General features: G+C 35.0%; 2 protein-coding genes across 3 annotated transcripts in view; one reads left to right on the top strand and one right to left on the bottom strand.

Moving 5' to 3' along the window:
• The window catches only part of ralgps1 (Ral GEF with PH domain and SH3 binding motif 1), a 164,786-nt gene that overhangs the window by 64,925 nt on the left and 83,872 nt on the right, over positions 1-15,989 (bottom strand). The window lies entirely within an intron of this gene.
• The window catches only part of angptl2b (angiopoietin-like 2b), a 32,310-nt gene continuing 20,841 nt past the window's right edge, over positions 4,521-15,989 (top strand). Inside the window, exon 1 of one of the 2 annotated variants that reach the window (XM_073818896.1) lies at positions 4,521-5,126. The gene's annotated coding sequence lies outside the window, so the exon portion shown is untranslated. Of the gene's footprint in view, positions 5,138-15,989 lie in introns of both variants that reach the window. The other variant, XM_073818897.1, reaches the window with a different exon arrangement.

Here is a 15,989-nt window from a genome sequence, read left to right as displayed (position 1 = left end):
TGTCAGATGTCAGACAGCTTGCAACCCATGTATATTTGCATTTATAAGATGTTTATGCTTGCAAGCAGAGCAAGAACCTTCATGTGGCATGTTCATGTCAAACATTTCTGATTTATAGTGACAGTCACGGTTCTCACTGAAACGATGACTTCAACACTGAGCTATTTTGATCTGGCTTTTTTTTTTTTTTTTTTTTTAATATACATTTCATCAACATTTATTTTGTTCTTTATTTATCTTTTTTAATAACACGTTTGTAAGGAATAAGCCCATTTACTGAACTTTCCTTCTGATTATATCCTGCTTTGCCTCTCACAAACAATAATCTAAAGGTTTTCTTTATGTAATTATTTAGATTAGCCAAAATGATGAAAGACACAATGAAAGGCAAAAGAAAAAACTTTTAATTTTTGTTTTGCCACATTTAAAGTGAGTGTGCAAGTGTTCTGATAAATTAACCATTTATGGATTCATGCTATTTTAGTATCAATATACTATTTATAGTTTTTTTTTTTTTACATTTTGAATTAGTTTTTATTTTGCTTTTCTGTTTCTAGTTTAATTTTAGTGAAAATGTTAGTAATTTTAGTATTTTTATGTCTATATAGTTTTAAAAAAAATTTGTTTTCAGTACAAGTTAAATCAAAACAAGAAATGTTGACTAAATTATCTATCACATTACAAAATGTACCTAATGAAACATACTTGCAGCTTGAGCTAAGAAAGACCAACCTCTGAGAACCAATGAATTAGTTAAGATGGGAGGCTATGAGCTAATGCTTGTAAGCTAAATATCACATCTAACAATGTGTCAATTAACCACATCTGCTAAGGAAATGATGTACATCACGTGATGTTTCGCAGTGGGTGGACATGAATTTGAGAGCGATTACAACCCCATATATTGCTTTCACCTGTGTCTGTCACATCATTATTTCTCCACTGGAACCACCACGTTCAGCAACAGATGCTAGTCTGATGTTTTCTTTCTGAAGTGAGACGCAGTCTGGGAGCTATTCATTTGAGATCACTTTATCTTTTCATTTCTTCACCTGAAGAGAAATCGCTAACAATCTAGCAGCTTTGCTAGGCGCATGAGGTCTTGCTAAAAACTTAGGTAGAAATCTAGTGAGAATCTTTCTTTTCTTTGATTTTGCTCTTAAATGTTGGTTTTGAAAAGCATTGATTAGTCACAGAGAAATGATATTTTACTAGAATTGGTGCACGTGTTTTGGATTAGCAATGGAAAGAGAAGCAATCCACTGTTACGCACTGGTTTTGGATAAGTTCCAAGCACACAGTCCTCAGCAAAGAATCTGACACAGTCTATGACACAGATTAGAGAGCGCTATACAAACCACAGTGCTGACTGGCACTGTGAATAAGACAAAACGAACGCAAAAAAAAAAACACCAACACATGGTGCAGTTTTTCCCACTGCTAGCATGTGGAAAACTGATGTTCACATCTAATAACACTTCTGATCAAAGATCACTTTCAAGAGGTTACCTTATAAAGTCTTTTAGTCTGACACCACTTCATGTGTCTCTGATCTAAATAAACGTTACCATAGAAACTGTGCTCTCATTACCTCATATTGAAATGTACAACTCTGCATTTCTGAACATTTAACTGAAATGTTCAGCAGCTGCTCATGATAGATAGATAGATAGATAGATAGATAGATAGATAGATAGATAGATAGATAGATAGATAGATAGATAGATAGATAGATAGATAGATAGATAGATAGATAGATTGATAGATGGATGGAAGGATGGATGGAAGGATGGCTGGATGGACGATGACAGATAGGTGGATGGAAGTACGGATGGGCGATGATGGATAGATGGACCGACAATGACAGATGGATGAATGGATGGACAGATGGACGATGACAGATAAATGGGATGTATGCACAGATGGACAATGATAGATGGATGAATGGATAAATGGATGGATGGATGGATGATGATGGATGGATGGATGGATGAATGGATGGACGGATGGATGATGATGGATGGATGGATGGATGGAAGGACGGATGATGAATGGATGGATGGAAGATGACAGATGAATGGATGGAAGATGACAGATGGATGGATAAATGGATGGACGATGACAGATAGATGCATGGATGGATAGATGGATGATAGATGGATGGATGGATGGATGATGGAAGGATGGATGATGGATGGATGGATGAATGAATGGACGGATGGATGATGATGGATGAATGGACGGATGATGGATGGATTGATGGATGGATGGATGGATGGAAGGACGGATGATGGATGGATGGATGGATGGATGGAAAATGACAGATGACAGATAGATGCATGGATGGATAGATGGATGATAGATGGATGGATGGATGGATGGATGATGGAAGGATGGATGATGGATGATGAATGGATGGACGATGATGGATGGATGGATGGACAGATGGAAAATGACAGATGGATGGATGGATAAATGGATGGACGATAACAGATAGATGCATGGATGGATGATGGACGGATGAATGGACGGACTGACGGACGATGATAGATGGAAGAGCGAACGGACGGACGGACGATGATAGATGGATGGATGGGTGGATGGATGGATGGATGGATGGATGGATAGACGAACGGAAAATGACAGATGGATGAATAAATGGATGGATGATGACAGATGGATGGATGATGACAGATAGATGCATGGATGGATGGACGGACGGACGGACGGACGGACGATGACAGATAGATGGATGGATGGACGGATGGATGATGACAGATAGATGTGTGGATGGATGGATGGATGGATGGATGATGATAGATGGATGGGCAGGCGGATGGACGAACGATGATAGTTGGATGGATGGGTGGATGAATGGACGGATGATTAAAAATGATGGATGGATGGACAGAATAACAATAGACAGACAGAACCAAGGATAAAAATACAGACAATAGACAAAAGAAAAAAGAGATAGACAGACAGACAGACAGACAGACAGACAGACAGACAGATAGATAGATAGATAGACAGATAGAGAGATAGATTTAGATCTATCATTCAAAACTTTACTGCTTTTCATGTAAAAAAGGAAAAACTTTATTTCCAAGACATTTGGGATATCAGGCATAAAGTTTGAAACTCTGAACGTTTTTGCCAAGCAAAGCAAGACGCTGTACCTAGCACTATAAAAACGGCTTCAGAGAGTACTGATAAAATTCAAGGCATAATTTATGGACGACTTTACCTTTTTGTCAGCATTTTCCAATGTTCTTCTTTTCAATATGATAAAAAAAGTATTAACAGTTTAAAAATGCAGTTAAGCCACTCAAAATAGTCTTCTACACTACATACCAGATATCTGGTGCTTTCAGTATTTCTCAAGTTTCATTGCAAATCTCTTTACACTTCCCGACCTGAAACCATGCAGATAAGAAGATGAAAGTCTGTTCACAGTCTAAAGTTAATGGATCTTGATTAATCAGATACAGATAATAACAACTCCCCAAAGATCTCAGCTGTTCTTACTGATCAAGTAAAAACCAGGTGAGCTTTGACCTTACAAAAATCAGAGTTTCTGTTCAACATCTGCTCTGAGAACACCTTGTGAGTCGTACAGAGTGTGAGAAACATCCCACATCAGACAGCTTGTAAATACCCCCAAACTGATTTCCTGTTTGGGGAAATTAAGAATTTTAACAGGACCACCACAGCACGCTAAATAAAGGTTTTATTATAGTCAATAGACCAGTGTGGAGAAATGCTTACGGAAATGCTAAATGAATAATCTTGTGTGTAGAATGTGTTTTTTTAATTTTCTAATTTTGTAGGCTTTGAAATAATTTCAGATAACAGGTCCACCAGGTCAAACCACGGTAAACGAAGCCAAGTTATGTTCACATAGTCAAAACCACAGCCCACTCGCCCCTGAAAACTAAACAGGATGTTACCAATTAAAACAAAACAAATCCAGACCTACTCCATAACAACTAAGAAAATGCAGTAGTGCAACGAAATAAACAAGCTGTTGTAAGAATAAATCACTGCATCACCAAACTCCTCCACATAAAAGTAGCCTTGTGATTTGTTTCCAGCAATAGCAGAGATGCACAAGTCAATTACTGTTATTACTACTTTCTATAACCCAACTCCAACAAAAAGTCCATTATCTCATTTAAAAGCCAAGAAAGACACAATTACCCTGCTACCTTTCTCTTTTCCCTCTCATTTTGATCTTTCCACCTCTTATTCTAACCCTATATCCATGGCCAATTAAGACCCGATTGCTGTGACATCACTAAACTCCAGACAACAGTTGCAGCTGGTAGACGACCGGCCGGAAATAGACACTGAAAGGGAGAACTGAATAGCAGGGGTTGTGAATATGGGTGGGGGATTAGAAGCTCATGCTTTCAGATCCCTTTGTGCCAAGGGGAGGAGAGAAGTGGAGAGGGGGTGGACCAACCCTAAATCCACTGCCTGCTGTAAAGAGGGAGAGAGAGAGGAGTAGAAAAAGTTTGTGCAACAGAGGTGATGGACTTAGTCCAGTTAGAGTGACAGGGAGCACACAAACTCTTCAGAGGGCTGAGAAGAACATGCTGGTGGACTTTCTTTGTCTTCAAAACCCTGAGGAACCTACAGCACTTAACGTATAGATCTGCTGATCTTCTGAGGTCTTCATCCCACTTCTCTTCAGCATCTCACTTGAGAATTTTTAACCGACTCCCAGGGACTTGCTATGTTGAAAGTCACTCTCTGAGTAAAATTAAAGGACTTTGGTTTGATTAACATGTATTTACCGTTTCACTTCTATCTCCTCAAGAAGGCTTGAAGCGGTACTTGTCAGAGTTCTTGAGGCTTTGCGTCGCCACATAAAGAGGTGTTTGATTGAAGGCTTTAAGGCTGAAGACCTTTCCACTGACACCGAGGACATACTAACAAAGAGAGACAGTGGGAGATTACGACAGACGAAAGGGAGAGAGAGGGTGAGTGGGAGAAGAGAGAGGGAAACCCCAGAGCCATTTCTGCAAATTGTGATGACTATTTCCACAGAGGCACTTTGCACGGTTTCTCCTGGACATTGACGGATTTCGAGAGGGTGCTGTGCAATAGACTGGAATCATCTGGTAAGGCTAAGGTGAGCCCCGAGGCTCCGCTCGCTCACTAAACGTGTAATTGCATCCGGCTCACCACAATGCATGCGCTAATCTTGGAATGAACTTTTAAACACCTGTTTGCGCTCAGCCGAGTCGTCTGTTTGTAACACGCTGAGATCGGGGGTTGTTCTGTGTGCTTGGGTAATGGTTTTTAAGCCTTAACCTCCCACTCCGCTGCTGTCATGGGTTGTATGGATAAGATCTGTCGCCTTAGGTGACATCTAATTCTGATGGTTTAAGTGGAGGGTTAATCTTTTCCGGGGCTGAAAAAAAAGTCATACGGGGTGGTTGAGGACAACAGAAGTGAGAGATTTGGGAATGGCTTGTTTTAGAGGCAACTGGAGTTAATTGGTAATAAACACACAAGATAAACGCTGTTATCAGCGAGGGTCCTGGACGCAATCGAAGACAACAAAGCAGCCGCGTCAATGACGTCTGCGAGCATTTAGACCAAAAGTGTCGTTCCCCATGTGCCATAAGAGAGTCTAGACAAGTTTACGAATACACCAAGGTGTAAAAGTGGTTTAAAAGAGCATGAAAGGAATTGCGTGTGTGTGTGGTTTTTTTTTCAGTTTTATGATCTGGAATTATTGGTTTTGGAATTGGAGAGGGATGCATGACAGAGTTGGAGGGAGGTAAAGTAAGCTGCACATCCCAACCCCTGAGCGAAATGTTTGGATGGGACAGGATGCAGGAGAGTTGACTATGGATGTGACTCTTTGTTTAATTCCCCAGGAAGCTTCTTTCCATTTGTAGTAATCGGAACGGAGGCAGGCTTCTGAATCGGGCTTTGTTCAGCCACAGGTCTGTTTGAATAGGAGAGAGCTTATGGCTGAAGATGTTTTCAAAATCTGCCTCTCTAGGACTCGCTTTATTGACGGGCATGCCATGGCAACTAAATACACAAAGCTCATAATTGCAACTGTATACGAAGCACTCAGGATTGTTTATGCAATGGTCTAGACCCCAGGGTTTTCAAATAGGGGTCCCTGAAGATCCTTCAGGGGGTTTGCAGAGAGGATAACATTTGTAGAATTTGCTCTGATTATTAGCTACTTTTTTTTGAGTGTGATATATTAATATAAATGTTTTAATGAACATTATCACAAAATCTCGCCTAGCGTTGTCATACTTGGGGTCCGTCAGGGTCCAGGGTCCCTGAGACTGTAAACTCCTGGTCTAGCAGTCTGGTCTCATTACTATTTGCAGGTATTTGTACATAATGTTTACAAATATATTTAAGTATGTTTAGATGTAATGTATGCCAAACGATACAATGTAGATGCATTGACAGTACCTAAAAAATAGAAGAATTTACATTCGCACCTAAAAAATACCTAAAAGCTGATAAAAAGTTATGGTAAATAACAGCTTAAATTTTGGTCTGCTTTTGTAAAACTTTGGATAACTTGGAATATAACTTTTAGGGCATTTTATAGTAGCTTGAAAGTTTCAGTTTATATTTCTGTTATTCGTATTATGCATAATTTCTTTATTATTTATCATGTAACAAATACAATAAAATCAATGTGTTGCTGAATTTTAATGAATTTAATGTTCAATTAACTTAAAAGGATTTGCAAATATTCTTCTTTTAGATGTTGCTGATACATTATTAAAGTATTATATACAGTTCAACCTTTTTAAAAAAAAAATGTATACATGTATAAAGCAAGGATGCAATAAATTGACCAAAAATGACAGTAAATATATTTCTAATATTTTTTTTAAATATATATTTCTTATTGTATTTTTAATGAAGTAAATGCAGCCTGATGAGCATAAGAAACTTCAAAATAAAATAAAATACATTTAATTTTTTTTTACCTACACCAAATTTTGAGTATCTACAATTTCGAATGAGATCATAAAAAAATATGTCATAAAATACCTAAAAGCTGATAAAAAGTTAAATTTAGGTCTGCTCCTCATAAAAATCTTGGAATATAACTTTTAGGGCGTTTTATGGTAGCTTGATAAATTTACAAAAAAATAAAATAAAATAAAATAATAATAATTTTTTTAATGTTTTATTGTGTTTTTGATGCGGTAAATGCAGCCTTGGATGCATCAAAAAACTTCAAAATAAAATAAAATAAAATAAAATAAATCTTCCTTACCCCAAATTTATCTACAATTTCTAATGAGATCATGACATTTTATGACAAGATGTCATAAAATACCTAAAATCTGATAAAAAGTTGGTTAATAACTTAAATTTAGATCCAAACACAAAGCCTTCAGAAAACTTGGGATAACTTGGAATATAACTTTTCTTTCTGTTTTTGTTAGCTTAAAATATTCTGTTTATATTTCTGTTATTGTATAATGCATAATTTCTTTATTAATTCTTCATAAAAATGCTTCTTTTTGATGCTGCTGGTACATTATTAATGTACTATACTACTGTTCAAACTTTTTTTTAAAGAAATGTATACATTTGTTTAGCAAGGATGCAATAGATTTTTGATAAAGTAAATACAGCCTTGGTGAGCATAAGAAACTTACAAAAATAAAATAAAATAAAATAAAATAAAATAAAATTCTAACCTACCACAAATTTTATGAGCATCTACAATTACTAATGAGAGGACTGTTCCTCTGTCCCTGCTCCTCACACAAACCCTTCAGAAAACTTGGGATAACGTGAATATAACCTTTAGTTATATAGCTTGAAAGTTTCAGTCACTAATTACTTTTATGGGAAAGGACATCTTCAGCACTCATCTTTTGTGTTATTTGGAAGAAAAAATAATTGAGAACAAGTACGTAACATAATTTTTGGACAAACTATTCCTTTAAACAGACCGTGACACTGTGGAACATAATTACACTAATGATGCACAGGCAGGTCTATTGTTAAACATGTAAAAGGCCTGTGTTTAGTCTCATTACTGTGTGTGCTCCGCTAACCTACATATAACTCTCCAGTCAGGGCTAATTTGTAATAAGCAAACAGGCACAAGTGTGAGGTGAGGACTTCATCAGCCTTCACCAGCCTCTACTAGCGTGTGTGTGAGTGTATGGCAGCTTGGCTCACCCTAATGAGGAGGGGCGGAATTTAAGGAATGCCACGCTAAGGTTGAAATGAGAAGGGCAGGCGAGAGAACAAGGGAATGATGGAGCGAGAGGGAAAGACTGAAAGAAGACATCAAGCAGTTGTGCTCCCTCAGCCCCCTAATCAATGACTCAAACTCAATCAATGACTGATTGTGCCACAGTCAGACCTACTAATAGTAATGACTGCTCACTGCACTAATGCTATTGGGATAAGATCAGAATTTAAGAACAGACTTTAGGAACCTTTCAGTTAATGAGATGGAATTAGAAATGAATTGGTCACAACATACAGCATGCTGGAATTGACTGACAAGAAAAAAGGAACTTAATTTTTTAGGAATTTTAATTTATTAGTCAAATAGTTGATTAATTATAATTAGTAATGATTAATAATTGAACTAATTATTAAGTAATCAAGTAGACATTTTTGACTAAGTATTCCTAAATTAATTACAGTTTCCTGAAAAATATTAAGAACCACAACTGTTTTATATAAATTACATAAAGATAATAATTAGAAATGTTCCTCAAGCACCAAATCAGCATTAAATACATCTGTTTCTTAACTTAAGATATATATTAATTTAATTTAAGTTCAATACTGTCAAAGTAATCTTTTTATCATAAAATTAAATAAAATATAAAAAATAAAATGAATACATAAAACAGAACGATTACCTAATATAATTTAATTATATAAATTATATTATATAAATTATATAAAAATCTATTAATCTATTAAAAAAAACACTTATATATATATATATATATATATATATATATATATATATATATAAACAAGATAAAAAATAATATAAAAGAATAATATAAACATGTAAACTAGACCATGCTTGGTAACTAAGCATAAGATATTTAAAAATAGATTAAATAAAATAATAAAATAAAAATAATAGTTTAAAAAGGTAATTAAAATAATTCTTAATGAAAAAAAATATTAAAAATGCATTTATTAAAAAAAAAAAATAAAGTAAAAAATCATACCTACCAAAACTAAAATAAAACAAAATAAAATATATATTGTGATTACATAATATAATTGAATTATATAAATGGTAATGAAGCATAAGAAACGTAAAACATAAATGAAAATAAAACAATTTATAAAAATTTGTATTATTTACTAAAATTATATCAAAATAATTTAATAAAAATGTGTGTATATATTACTTAATTAAATTTTTTTTAATCTTAATTTAAAAACTAAATTAAAAATACATTTATTAAAAAAAACTTACCCCAACTAAAATAAAACAAACACAAAATAAATAAAAAATAATAAAATACAATAAAACAAAACTGTGTGATTACATAATATAATTAAATTATAAAAAAAAAATCTAAAGCATGTTTGGAAACAAAGTGTTTAAAACAATGATCACTAACTTATCATTATTAATTATCATCATTTAATGACCTGGAAACACAATACATTTAGAATATAATAACATGTTTAATAGATATTCTGAATAATAAAAAAATAAAATGCATTTTTGATAATTGAATTCAAAATCAAATTATGAAACACAATTATCTTGTTTGCTACCTAGTTTCAATTCAATTCAAATTCCGGAATTAAATGGCATTCCAAAGTATATTGTTAAAGCTGCACAACAAGGCAGAACTTGTTTCCATCAGTGATTGTTCTTTCCCTTTTAAAAGGTGTTTTTTATCTTTTATGAGGAATATGTGGAATAGTTCAAAAGCAGTTCAGTCATGCTGTAGCTTGCAAGTCATGCCACATCTGTAATGGAACACTGGACGAGGTAAACTTCACTTTGGCCTGTCGGGACAGAAGGACAGGCTCTGGAGGATTTTGTTCCCACCAGAGGGGTAATGACAGCTCTCTGGATTAGGCAGATGTGCTTTCTCTCATCCTGCCATTTCACTCAAACAGACATTTCACCACAGACGAAAGCATTTCCATTGTCTCCTTAAGCTGGTTGGGGAGTCCTAGCTCTTAGACTTAGGGTCTCCATTGAATCACATGCTCTCAAACACATCTTATGTTCCACTCAAAGAAACCACAGGTATCCCCTTTTCCTAGACACACACAAACACACGAGCGCTGACACACACAGAGGCACATGCTCACACACCACAGTGAAACCACATTCCGCCCGCAGCATTAGCTCACACGAGATGCTGCCTGCTGTAATGCCCTGCTTGTCCGACATGCTGTCAGTATATCCAACAAGTCGCAAGTCAACCTATCATTACTGGTCTGTTACAGCGGGACGAGGGGGTTCCTTAGCCTCTTGTGAAATACGCTCTCTTGTGGAAACCATCATTATTTTTTCCTTTCAGGAAAAAGAAAGAACAACTGCTTTTTTTTCCACACTGATGCACTACAGTTCAAAAGTTTGAGGTCAGTAAGACTTTTTTAAAGTCTACTCATGATATGATGATAATGATGTATATCACAATATAGTTATTTTTGCTTTAAATAAGGTCTTTACAATAGAAAAATGTTTGATTCCACAGTAGCAGTGATTTTCTCTATTTTGTTTTTTGATTAACATGAATGACAGACAGCAGAAATATTAGTCGGCTGTCACTTTAAGAGCTGCCTGAATCCAATATAATGTTACATGTGTTTTCTTTCTCAGCTGTTTGATTTCACTTAAGACCTAAATTAATGTGTTTATGAGGATTCTTGCAAAGATGGCCATTTTGACACATACAAGTGTCAGACAGTGTGCGCATACAGCGAAATGTTCTCTTTCGCTGCTGATTGAGCTTTAATGGCTTAAAATTGCTTGTTTTTAAACGGCAATGCTTAAAACACATTCAAACAATACTTTTTCATGACCACGTGGCACAGCAACGTCACTTGAACGTGCAACCGCGATAGAATCTCTACTGGTTGACAAATTTCTACAGGTTAATCGTGACAAAAAAAATTTGTGCATTCTAGATCATATACATGACAGTGAGTATTAGGAAATATCTGACAATAAAAGCAGTAATTGACCAATCAGAATAGAGTATTTTAGATCATTTAAATCAACAGAAGCCAAATAAAATGTGGCCTGAGCAGTTGCCTCTCTTGGAAAATCCAACTTAAGACAGTAGCTACAGTGCCTTGCAAAAGTATTCATACCCCTTCATTTTTTAAACGTTTTGTTATGTTGCAGCCTTATGTTAAACTGCTTTAAATTACTTTTTTCCACATCAATCTACACACCACACACTATAATGACAAAGCACAAGACCAGTTTGTAACAACTTTGCAAATTTATTAGAAATAAAAAAACTTAAATGATTCCATTGCATAAGTATTCATACCTTTTTCTGAGACACTTGAAATTTAGCTCAGGAGCACTCATATCGCTTGTAGATGTTACTACACTTTGAGTGGAGTTAAACTGTGGCAAATTCATTTGAATGAGTGTGAATCAGAAAGGCACAAACCTTTCAGAAAAGGTCTAAAAAACTGCCTGTAGAGCTCAGAAACATTTTCATGGCAAGGCACCAGAGGTGGGTAGAGTACCCAAAATCTGTACTCAAGTAAAAGTACAAGTACTTATGGAAATATTTATTTAAGTAAGAGTAAAAGTAACAATATTAATAGTTACTTGAGTAAGAGTAAAAAAGTATCCGATGGAAAAAGTACTGATCTGATTGATATGAAGTGAAAACCCTGAATTTCAAACTGTTTGGAAAGCTTCCACACACCTCTCCTTGAAAACATAGGCTGAAGTAAGGTGTTTTATATATACATACATATACACACACATACAGGGCTCGCAAAATTTCAAAATTTCTGGTAGCCCTTTGGGCAGGTACTCTTCAGATTTTGGTAGCCTGAAAATTAATTTAACTAGCCCAAATAAAAAATACCTTTTTTTTTTTTAAATATAGAAAATAAGATAGGAGTCTTATCAAAAATGTTTTTAATACACAAATATAAACAAATATCAAGGAAGTAATTTTATTTCATTATATTTATTTCATTTAGTGTATCTGCAGAATTTTTAAATATTAATTTAAAGCAATTCATAACCCTTTTTAAGATCTGCAAAAGTAAAATAAACAGTAATGGGATTGGACAATGTAAAGTAGAATAATTAAGCCATAAAATGGCATGATTTAAAATTCAGATCAGTTTCACACAAAAACAAAATATGTTACACTATGGCATTTCATCCTTTATAACATTAAAAGGGATGAATTAAGTATATAATTTATTATATTTATTTAAAACATAAATATTACTGTACTTGTTTAGATTTTTAGAAGGCACCTTAACTTTTTACATTTACAACTCTGTGTTTGCTGCATAAAAACATGGGTCGATAATCGCAATCATTTGACCATAAACAGCTGAAAAAAAAATGTATTGGAAATTAAAAATTCATTCTCTGTCACGAGGGGGCGCTTTAGGAGCGCTGAAATATTACGGATTCCATAGTAACAGCTGTTTACAAAGCAGCATTAATACAGTTTTATCAGACATGAAATGAAAATTCCAACGACACGTTTCTGAGGACAGTAACGGAGGAACGCCATCAAATGTAGCGAAGTAAAAGTAAAGTTTTTTCACTATAAATGTACTTGAGTAAAAGTACCTATCTTTAAATATACTCTAAAAGTACTAGTTACCCCAAAAATGTACTCAAGTAAATGTAACGAAGTAAATGTAATTCGTTACTACCCAACTCTGCAAGGCACAGATCTGGGGAAGAGTTCAGAAAAAAATTCTGCTGCATTGAAGGTTCACAGAAGCATGTAGCCTCCATTAACCATGATGGAAGAAGCTTGAAACAACTAGGGCTTTTCCTAGAGCCGGCCTCCTGGCCAAACTAAGCAACTGATGAAAAAGGACCTTGGCTAGAGTGGTGACCAAGAAGCTAATGGTCACTCTAGTTGAGCTCCATGATCATATATGCAGATGGAAGAAACTTACAGAAGGACAAACATCACTGCAACACTCCACCGATCTGTTTTTTTATGGTGGTGTGACAAAACTCAATCCTCTCAAATGAAAACCCACTTGGAATTTGCAACAAAGCACCTAAAGGACCCTCAGACTGTGAGAAACAAGATTCTCTGGTCTGATGAACCAGGCACTGCTCATCACCTGCAGAGCACCATCTCAAAAATAAAGTGTGCTGGGAACAGCCTCATGCCGGTGGGCTGTTTTTCAGCGGCAGGGACTGAGGGACTCGTCAGAGTAGAAGGAAAGCTCAATGCATATTGAGATAGCCTTAATGAAAACCCAGTCCAGAGCATTCAGAACCTCAGACTGGGCAGAAGGTTCACCTTCCAACTTGACAATGAGCCAAAGCACACAGATTATAGACAACTCTGTGAATGTCCCTGAGTGGCCCAGCCAGAGCTGGGAGTTGTCAAAAATCACAAAGTGTATGGAAGGTAAACTAACATGGGAAAAAGGTAATTCAAAGCAGTTTAACATAAGGCTGAGTTATGAAGAAGAAGTATGAATACTTTTGCATAGCACTGTATGTTTTAGAACACAAAAACTGTTTTCTAGCTGCTCATTAGCTTGTAAATCATCTTGGACCAGCAATACATTATCTACTAGCTGGTCACAGCAGCTTTAGGTGTTCAGGATTGTTTTCGGAATGGAAATAATAACCTGCTTGGAGTAGCTAATGATGAGTTTAGACTGCCTAGAAACCAGCTACCGTGTTTCAAAACACAGCTACCGACTTAAAAGGATCTTTCAATTGCCGTCTATATATACTTGTTGTCAGTCAACAGCTTTTAAAATTTCCGACACTCAATCTGTCAGTAAGATTAGAGAGAACAAAAGCAGTTCGTGTGGGGCGGAACAAAACTGAAGAGTCTTAATCAAACATGTCCAGCAGAATTGGGACATGAGAATGACAAGTTTTCCATGGGATAAAAAAACAGCAGGAGGTTTATGTCTCACATTTTTATTTTTTTTTTTCTGTGAAGATTATGTAACTTAAAATCAGTGGCCGGAAACACAAAAATAGTTTGGCAGCACAAATAAGACAGATACTATGTAAACAGCTCCTAGATTGTCTCTCATGTCTGTGTTCAGTTTAAACAGTAAGAAGATGAAGGGTCCTGACAAAACTGGGATGAGTAGAAGAGACAACAAGAATTGCAATGCAAGCTGGCTATTAGAGGAAAATTTCTGTGCTGACTCAGTGGTGAAGCCAAGATGTGGACAGACAGATTGCAGGTTTCCTGTACATTTGCTGACTTCATTGGCAAAAGTCTGTTATTGTGGTTACTGTGCATAAACAACCACAATAAAATAAACAACCTGAATTTCTTTGCATCAATCCACCATCCTCCTCAACAGAGGGAGCTTGACAAGCAGAGATGTTAATATTAGTGATAAAATATTTCATCCAGTAAAACTCCATCCATTAGCGCTAATATTTCTCAAATCTCCCTGATGTTAACACTGAACCAACTCCCCTCTGGCTGTAATCCCAGAATATGTTATAAAACTAAACTAATGAGCACTCGAATCCCCTTTTCTCCAGATAATTCCTAAAAAACTCTGCTGTCAGCTTTGTATTTTTTCTGTGCCATGATGATAACAGGCTGACAGAACAGAATTTTAGACATGTTTTTGAAGAAAAAAAGAGCTATAAAATGTAATTAGATGCTGATTCTGTTTTTCTGAAATCTAGAGTTCATGAAACTGCCCTATTATACAACAGACAGACTGCTAGTTTGTACATTAATGGTGACACTTTTCAGTGACTCCTCAACCAAGACATTCAGAGACACTGATTCATTTATGTGACATGAATATGTATGAGTATGTACTCAACTGACTCATTTGAAAACACTGTTTCACTAAATCAATCAATCAAATGATTTGTTCACACCCACTGATTCAATCATAAACGAAACCCATACTCTTCATGGGTAAGTCACTGAATCATTCACTTAATCAATTCATTCAAAAAATACTGTTTCAATAAATCTTTAGGAGTAACTTAAACAATTTGTTCGAAAACACTAATTTATCCATGAACAAAACAAGTGCAGTCTTTATGAGGAAGTCACTGAATAATTCAATTAATTGAAAAACACTGAAACATTCATGAACAAAACAAGTAAAAGTCTTTATGAGTGAGTCACTGAATCATTCACTTAATCTATCCATTAAAAAATTATGTTTTAATAAATCTATTAATGAAAGTAAGTAATGAAATCATTTATTAAACAATTTGTTCAAAACCACTTATTTGTCCATGAACGAAACAAGTGCAGTCTTTATGAGCGAGCCACTGAAAAATGTAATCAATTAACTGAAAAACACTGAATCATTCATAAACAAAACAAGTAATAGTCGTTATGAGTGAGTCATTGAATCATTCACCTAATAAATTAATTCAAAAATACTTTCAATAATTTTTTACGAGTAATTAAATCATTCACTTAAACAATTTATAAAAAACACTGATTTATCCATGAACGAAACAAGTGCAGTCTTTAAGAGTCACTGAATAATTCAATCAATTAATTGAAAAACACTGAATAATTCATAAACGAAAAAAGTAATAGTCGTTATGAGTGAGTCACTGAATTATTCACTTAATTTATTAAAAAATACTGTTTCAATAAATATTTATGAGTAAGTAATTAAATCATTCACTTAAACAATTTGTTAAAAAACACTAATTTATCCATGAACAAAACAAGCTCAGTCTTTATGAGTGAGTCACTGATTAATTCAATCATTTGAAAAACACTGAATCACTCATGAACGAAACAAGTAATAGTCTTTATGAGTGAGTC

Source organism: Garra rufa, chromosome 15 (assembly GCF_049309525.1).
Source record: "Garra rufa chromosome 15, GarRuf1.0, whole genome shotgun sequence".
In the NCBI taxonomy this organism is placed as follows: domain Eukaryota; kingdom Metazoa; phylum Chordata; class Actinopteri; order Cypriniformes; family Cyprinidae; genus Garra; species Garra rufa.
The sequence above is the reverse complement of the archived record's forward strand: the minus strand, read 5'-3'. Positions and strand labels throughout refer to the sequence as shown.